We start from the raw sequence: 8,552 nt of genomic DNA on the forward strand, positions 1-8,552 counted from the left end.
TAAGCGTGCAGTTTCACTAACAATGTTGTATAGTTAGTTTTCATGAACATAAGCATGTAGAGCCTCAAACAGTTTGGTTTCGTTAGTTTTCATCAAGTTAAGCATGTTTTTTCTCAAACAGTATTGTATCGATAGTTTTCATGAAGTTAAGCAAGTAGTTTCACAACCACTGTTATATCGTTAGTTTTCATGAAATTAAGCATGTAGTTTCTCACACAGAGTTGCATCGGTAGTTTTCATGAACTTAAGAAAGTAGTTACACAAACTGTGTTGTATCGTTAGTTTTCATGGAGTTAAGCGTGTAGTTTCACAAACAATGTTGTATCATTATTTTTCATGAACATAAGCATGTAGAGTTCAAACAGTTTGGTATCGTGAGTTGTCATGAAATTAAGCATGTAGTTTCTCACACAGTGTTGTATCGTTAGTTTTCATGAAATTAAGCATGTAGTTTCTTACACGGTGTTGTATGTGTATTTTTAATGAAGTTAAGCAAGTAGTTACACAAACAATGTTGTATCGTTAATTTTCATGAACATAAGCATGTAGAGTCTCTAACAGTTTGGTATCGTTAGTTTTGACCAAGTTAAGCATGTTGTTTCTCAAAAAGTATTGTATCGATATTTTTCATGAAGTTAAGCAAGCAGATTCTCAAACAGTGTTGTATCGTTAGTTTTCCTGAAGTTTAGCTTGTAGTTTCTCAACAGTTTTTTATTATGAATTTTCATGAAGGTAAGCGTGTAGTTTCACAAACAATGTTGTATCGTTAGTTTTCATGAACATAAGCATGTAGAGTCTCAACCAGTTTGGTATCGTTAGTTTTCATCAATTTAAGCAATTTGTTTCTGAAACACTATTGTATCGATAGTGTGTATGAAGTTAAGCAAGTAGTTTCACAACCAGTGTTATATCGTAAGGTTTCATGAAATTAAGCAAGTAATTACAGTGTTTTATCGTTAGTTTTCATGGAGTTAAGCGCGCAGTTTTACAAAAAATGTAGTATCGTTAGTTTTCATGAACATAAGCATGTAGAGTCTCAAACTGTTTTGTATCGTTAGTTTTCATCAAGTTAAGCAAGTTGTTTCTCAAACACAATTGTATCGATAGTGTTCATGAATTTAAGCAAGTATTTTCACAATCAGTGTTATATCGTTAGTTTTCATGAAGTTAAGCAAGAAGTTACTCAAACAGTGTTGTATCGTTAGTTTTCATGGAGTTAAGCGGGCAGTTTCACAAAAAATGTAGTATCATTAGTTTTCATGAACATAAGCATGTAGAGTCTCAAACAGTTTGGTATCATAAGTTTTCATGAAATTAAGCATGTAGTTTCTCACGCAGTGTTGTATGTGTATTTTTAATGAAGTTAAGCAAGTAGCTACACAAACAATGTTGTATCGTTAATTTTCATGAACATAAGCATGTAGAGTCTCAAACAGTTTGGTATCGTAAGTTGTCATGAAATTAAGCATGTAGTTTCTCACACAGTGTTGTATCGTTAGTTTTCATGAAATTAAGCATGTAGTTTCTCACACAGTGTTGTATGTGTATTTTTAATGAAGTTAAGCAAGTAGCTACACAAACAATGTTGTATCGTTAATTTTCATGAACATAAGCATGTAGAGTCTCAAACAGTTTGGTATCGTATAGTTGTCATGAAATTAAGCATGTAGTTTCTCACACAGTGTTGTATCGTTAGTTTTCATGAAATTAAGCATGTAGTTTCTCACACAGTGTTGTATGTGTATTTTTAATGAAGTTAAGCAAGTAGCTACACAAACAATGTTGTATCGTTAGTTTTCATGAACATAAGCATTTAGAGTCTCAAAGAGTTTGTTATCGTTAATTTTGACCAAGTTAAGCATGTTGTTTCTCAAACAGTATTGTATCGATATTTTTCATGAAGTTTAGCAAGCAGATTCTCACAACCAGTGTTGTATCGTTAGTTTTCATGAAGTTTAGCTTTTAGTTTCTCACACAGTGTTGTATTGTGAATTTTCATGAAGTTAAGCGTGTAGTTTCACAAACAATGTTGTATCGTTAGTTTTCATGAACATAAGCATGTAGAGTCTCAAACAGTTTGGTATCGTTAGTTTTCATCAAGTTAAGCATGTTGTTTCTCAAACAGTATTGTATCGATAGTTTTCATGAAGTTAAGCAAGTAGTTTCACAACCAGTGTTATATCATTAGTTTTCATGAAATTAAGCATGTAGTTTCTCACACAGTGTTGTATTCGTATTTTTCATGAAGTTAAGCAAGTAGTTACACAAACAGTGTTGTATCGTTAGTTTTCATGGAGTTAAGCGTGTAGTTTCACAAACAATGTTGTATCGCTTGTTTTCATGAACATAAGCATGTAGAGTCTCAAACAGTTTGGAATCGTTAGTTTTCATCACGTTAAGCATGTTGCTTCTCAAACAGTATTGTATCGATAGTTTTCATGAAGTTAAGCAAGTAGTTTCACAACCAGTTTTGTATTGTGAATTTTCATGAAGTTAAGCGTGTAGTTTCACAAACAATGTTGTATCGTTAGTTTTCATGAACATAAGCATGTAGAGTCTCAAACAGTTTGGAATCGTTAGTTTTCATCACGTTAAGCATGTTGCTTCTCAAACAGTATTGTATCGATAGTTTTCATGAAGTTAAGCAAGTATTTTCAGCACCAGTGTTATATCGTAAGGTTTCATGAAATTAAGCAAGTAGTTACACAAACAGTGTTGTATCGTTATTTTTCATGGAGTTAAGCGTGTAGTTTCACAAACAATGTTGTATCATTAGTTTTCATGAACATAAGCATGTAGAGTCTCAAACAGATTGGTATCGTTAGTTTTCTTCAAGTTAAGCATGTTGTTTCACAAACAGTATTGTATCGATACTTTTCATGAAGTTAAGCAAGTAGTTTCACAACCAGTGTTATATCATTAGTTTTCATGAAGTTAAGCAGGTAGATACACAAACAGTTATGTATCATTAGTTTTCATGGAGTTAAGCGCGTAGTTTCACAATTTCCGCACCTCCTCCGAGCGATGCCTGCGCCTTGGCCCCGAAGCCTCCAGGCCCGTTGCCGCCGCCTCCATCCCGGCCTTGGCCAAGCTGGGGTGTGTGTGTGTGGTGGCCGGGCCAGCTTGGGTGGGGTCTCGGCGCTGTGCGTGAGCCTGTCCCGCAGCGGGCCGGGCCTCCTGCAAGGTGTCGGGGAGGAGGGAGACGGGGGTGTGTCTCTCGTCCGCGGGCGCCGAGACCGCCTCGCCGATTCCCCTCGCGCCGTGGCGCCGCGGTGCGTGTGGGAAGAGGCGGGGAGGGCCGGCGTCTCCTTTTTTCCCCACCCCCTCTCCGCTCTTTCTCCCAAAGAGCCGGGGTAGACCAGTACTCCCGAGGGGCGGGGCCTCCTTCTTTCCCTCCCGTCGGGGTAGCGGGTCGACCAGATGTCCCGACCCGACCTCCCCCGGTTTTTGGGAAGTGTCCCGAGGGCGGGTCGACCAGATGTCCAGTTGGACTTTTTTTTTTTTAATATATAAAGGTCGACCAGTTCTCTTATTTTCTGTTTTTATTTTTCCTCCCCTCCCCAAATGTTTGGGGGTCGACCAGTTGTCTGAATGAATGAGGGTCGACCAGTTGTCCTAATGAGGTTTTTTTTTTTTTAAGTATTATAAAAGTCCACATCGAGGTCGACCAGTTGTCCCTATTTTTGGTACATCCATCTATGGGCTTATTCATTACCTGCTCCTTCATTGGTCGAATTATTGATTTATTCATCTATTTAAATTGTTTATTATCTGAGTTTTTTCTTTTTTCTGTGTGTGTGACAGAGATCATCTACTTATTTTATTTACCTACCTACCTACCTGTTAATTATTTACTTTTTATTATTTGTGTTGTGTGTGTGTGCGTGCATGTACACTTCTATACCAGCAGATGGCGGTAGATCCTCTGTTTCTCTATCTATGTATCTACTTATTCACCCATTTATCTGTGCATCCTTTACTTGTTTCATTAACAAATTATTTATTTATTTATTTATTTATTTATTTATTTATTTGTGAGTCCGCATGTACACTTCTATATTATAAAAGTCAACATCGAGGTCGACAAAGCGAAGTAAGTACTTACCTGTATGTGTATCTATGGACTTATTTGTTACCTCCTCCTTCATTGAGCGGAGTATTTATTCATTTATTTATTTATTTATTTATTTATTTGTTTGTTTGTTTGTTTGTTTACTTATTTATTATTTATCTATCCATTTATCTATTTAATTTGTTTATTATCTGAGTTTTTTTCTTTTTCTGTGTGTGTGTGTGAGAGAGAGAGAGAGAGCATCCACTTATTTTATTTACCTACCAGTTAATTATTTTTTATTATTTGTATGTGTGCATGTACACTTCTATACCAGCAGATGGCGGTAGATCCTCTCTGTTTCTCTGTCTATCCATGTATGTACCTATTCACCCATTTATCTGTGCATCCTTTACTTATTTCATTTACAAATTAATTGTTCATCCATTTATTTATTTATTCATTTCTTTATTTATTTGTGAGTCCACACGTACACTTCTATACCAGCAGAGCGCATTAGATCTGTCTCTCTCTCTCTCTCTCTCTCTCTCTCTCTCTCTCTCTCTCTCTGTATCTACTTATTCGTTTATTTTATCTGTGCATCCTTATTTCATTAACTAATTATTTATTTACTTAATAGTCCTGTTTGTCTATACATTTATTTACCTCCCTACCTACTTGTTATTTATTTATTTGTGTGTGTGTGTGTGTGTGAGAGAGAGAGAGAGAGAGAGAGAGAGAGAGAGAGAGCGTGTATGCGCATGTACACCTCTATATCAGCAGAGGGCAGTAGATCCTAGGACATTGATTTGAAGTCAGGATTTTCTGTCCTTCCTTATTATTATTATTATTCTTTATTTTTTGCTTTTATCATTTGCTCATTTGTTAGAGACAGGTTCCCTCCAACACTAACACCATGGGTTTGTTGTTGCTGCTGATTGTTTGTTTTTAAGTGGATTTTTAATATTTGGGATTTCAGATCGATTTTCTTAATTTGGGGTTGTTTCCTGGGATATGGTTGATCAGATCTGCCTGCCTGTCTGTCTGTCTGTCTGTCTGTCTGTCTGTCTGTCTGTCTGGTGTTGGTGGGTCGTCAGTCCGTCCGTTTGCAATATGTATGTCTTCATTGTTTTTGTTTCTCTCTCTCTAGCCCTGGAAACATCTTTCTGAGAAGAACACGCTGGCCTCCAAGTCACTCCTGCTGTGCACACACAGAAATCACTGGTGAGCTGCTGCTACTACTACTACTACTACTACTACTACTACTACTAGAAAGCAAGCACCATTTTATTGTTCCCTAAAACTACTCACATTAACCAATTTCTTTTCTTGTGTTTAATCAGAGATCCACCTGCCTGTCTGTCTGTGACATGCAAAAGAAGAAGAAGAAGAAACTTCATCACCCCAACATAAAAAGGAAGACTCCTGCTTCACTCAGGCGATACAGGTCCTGAGCGGCTGTGTGGAGACTGCCATGATCTGAGGATCCATTCTCCCAGGAGCATTTCATTGAGAAAATATAGTTGCACCTAGGATTAAACGGGAGACGAGGGGAATACGAACTCTGGGTGGGTGGGTCTTATGACAGGCACCAGCCATCGATAGGCTGTTGTTTGTTTTGATTTTTGAAAAAAAAATTTTTTTGAGACTCGATTTTGACCAAGATGGCCCCTCTGGCTCACTGATAAAGTGAGCTGAGCACTGGGATTAAAGGCGTGCACCAACACTTCCAGGCCAGACCAGTCATATGTTAATGTGAAGGCCATTGAGTTCCTTCCAAGAGAATGAGTGGAGGAGGCCCTCCCTTACACAAAATGCCTGACCTGTCTGGGGGAAGCAGGTGCTTAATGACACTGCCATCTCTGCCCTACTAGCTCCCCTACTAGTATTCCTGTTCTTGGTGTTCCTTCCTTAGGAGGGCACAGTGGAATTCCTGTTCCCCTGGTTTCGGGGATTTTATTTTTCCCATAAAGAATCATTTTGTTTAGAGAGCCCTCATTGGCTGTAAACAAGTGAATAAATGGATGGACCGATAAATGAATGAATGGATGAATAAATAAATAAATAAATAAATAAATAAATGAAACTTTCCATTGTTTATTGACTTTTAATTTCATTGGAGCTCCCTCAAATCCCCGCCCACACCCCTCCGTGTCCCCAGCCACCAGTCCCTGCCTGACTGCCTGCCAACAAACAAACAAAATAAAAAAAACTCAACCTAATACACTGGGCCACAGACATTGAAAAGAACTCAGGGGTGGCTGTATCATGACACAAAGAGAATATTAAGGGGGAGGGGGAAATGAAACAGATCATCTCAGAGGCCTGGTCAATTTTTCTTTTTTTCTGGATTTCTCTGTAGCTTTGGAGGCTATCGTGGATCTAGAGCAGACTGCCCCTGCCTTCCAAGTGATGGTATTAAAGGTGTGAGCCACAACCGCCCAGCACACAAATGCTTGTGGTTTGTTGCTTTGTGAATGTTTTCAGACAGGGTTTCCGTGTGTAACAGTTCTGGCTGTGCTGGAACTCACTTTGAGGACCAGGCTGACCTCCAACTCACAGACAGAGATCCACCTGCCTCTGGTCTAATTTTAAAAGGAGAGATCAATTTTGGGTTCAGCGGGTGTGTGGGATCAGTGGGAATACGTGTTATTAAACTGGTGCTGCCATCCTGTTTTATCCTCCTGGAGTTTGCACATGGTTGCTTCCACCTTGGTGAACCAGCCACACCTTCCTTATCCAGAAGAATTTGAACACACACGGTGGTAGAAAGAAACACATGAACAGAATTTTAAATTAAACTGAATTTATAAGATAAGGAAACCAGTTACACACACACACACACACACACACACACACACACACCGCAGAAGACTTGGGCGAGGGAGCTGCTGGGAGCCTGTGAGATGGTACACTGGTGTTCTAGGGGAGGGCTCCTGAGTCCAATCCACTATGATGGTGCCTTTGGTACATCATCAAGGATGAGAGCACAATGAACACACATGCCTGTCACCACCCAAGCACACATGTCTGCTTGCCTGCCTGCCTGCCTGCCTGCCTGCCTGCCCACCTACCCGCCTGCCCACCCATCCGTCTGGCTGTGAAGGAACCCTGCAAGAGAGTGCCCGATGCCTTAGGAAGTCAGAAGAAAGGGGTGGGTCTGCTGAATTTAGAGTCATGGAATGGCTGCCAGCTGCGTGTTGGCTACCATGTGGATGGTGGAACATGAACCCACAAAAACGAGAGACACGGCAGACAGGAGGACCTGGAAATACACTATATTCCATGTTATGTCTGAGGTGCCTCCTACTTACCTGAAACCAAAACAAATCCTTCCAAACATCAAGCTGTCTGTCTGTCCCCTCCCTCCCTCCCTCCCTCCATCCCTCCCTCCCGACAGAATTGGAAAGGGAGACCTCCTGAATAAATTGGGAGTACAGGGGGGGCAGGATAGTTGAGGGAAAAGTGGAGGATGGGGGGAAGAGAACATGCACAGGATCAGGAAGGATGAAGTAGGGCATGAACAGAGAAGGAGACCAAGGATACCTTAATAGAGGGAGCCATTGTGGGTTTAAGGAAAAATCTGGCATTAGGGAATTCCCCAGGGATCCACAAGTAAGATGAACCCCAACAAGCAAAACAAAACAAAACAAACAAACAACAAACAAACAAACAAACAAACAAACAAAACCACCTAGCAGCAGCTTTTAGGTGTTGCAGAATCCTCAGGGACAGACACTCACTTAGACAAAACTTTAAAAATTTTAAATTTAAAAAATTTAAATGTGGCCTGGAGAAAAGGGACCTGTTCATCTGCTGCTGAACTGCATGTCATGTGCCACTCTAGTGCTACTGACCATAGAACTTTCATCACCAAGGCATGTTAGATTTCTGCTTTTTTGATATTTCAGCTTTGATGATGTTATGAAATGTCATCTGGTTGGTTTGTGTTTGATTTTTTTACTTTTAATTTTTTAATTTTATTTGAGCTCTTAGATATTTTTAAGGAGGGCAATGAGTGTTGTAATAAATTTCCTCATAGGAATGATTTCACTGTGTGCTAGGGTTTGTGTAGTGATTTAATTTTCTTGAGGGAATCTCTCTCTCTCTCTCTCTCTCTCTCTCTGTCTCTGTCTGTCTGTCTGTCTCTCTCTCTCTCTCTCTCTCTCTCTCTCTCTCTCTGTCTCTCTCTGTCTCTCTCTCTGTCCTCTCTCTGTCACACACACACACACACACACACATTCATTAATTCTAGTTTTGTTTTCTCTCATTCCTCACACACTGATGAATGAGTTATTTTATCTCCACTACCATGGGCTCTGGTGTACCCACATACCAGGGAGGGCGAGGCCCTCCTTGGGAGGGATCTCTAAATTCTGTCATTTCATTCAGGGCAGGTCCTAGGCCCATCCCCTTGTGTCCAGCCTGAGGCAGCATCCCTCTATTTGGAACAGGCTCCCAAAGCTCATTCATAAACCATGGTAAAGACTGATCTACTACC

At 39.9% G+C, this 8,552-nt stretch overlaps 1 long non-coding RNA gene across 1 annotated transcript; it reads left to right on the forward strand.

Annotated features, from left to right (window-relative positions):
• Positions 1 to 3,811: 3,811 nt before the first annotated feature.
• On the forward strand, positions 3,812 to 6,142 carry LOC121138432. Its single transcript, XR_005875446.1, has 3 exons — positions 3,812 to 4,093; positions 5,202 to 5,275; positions 5,395 to 6,142. It is a non-coding gene; the product is annotated as an uncharacterized LOC121138432 (long non-coding RNA).
• Positions 6,143 to 8,552: the final 2,410 nt, after the last annotated feature.

Source organism: Mesocricetus auratus, unplaced genomic scaffold (genome assembly GCF_017639785.1).
Source record: "Mesocricetus auratus isolate SY011 unplaced genomic scaffold, BCM_Maur_2.0 contig_10529_pilon_obj, whole genome shotgun sequence".
NCBI lineage: Eukaryota > Metazoa > Chordata > Mammalia > Rodentia > Cricetidae > Mesocricetus > Mesocricetus auratus.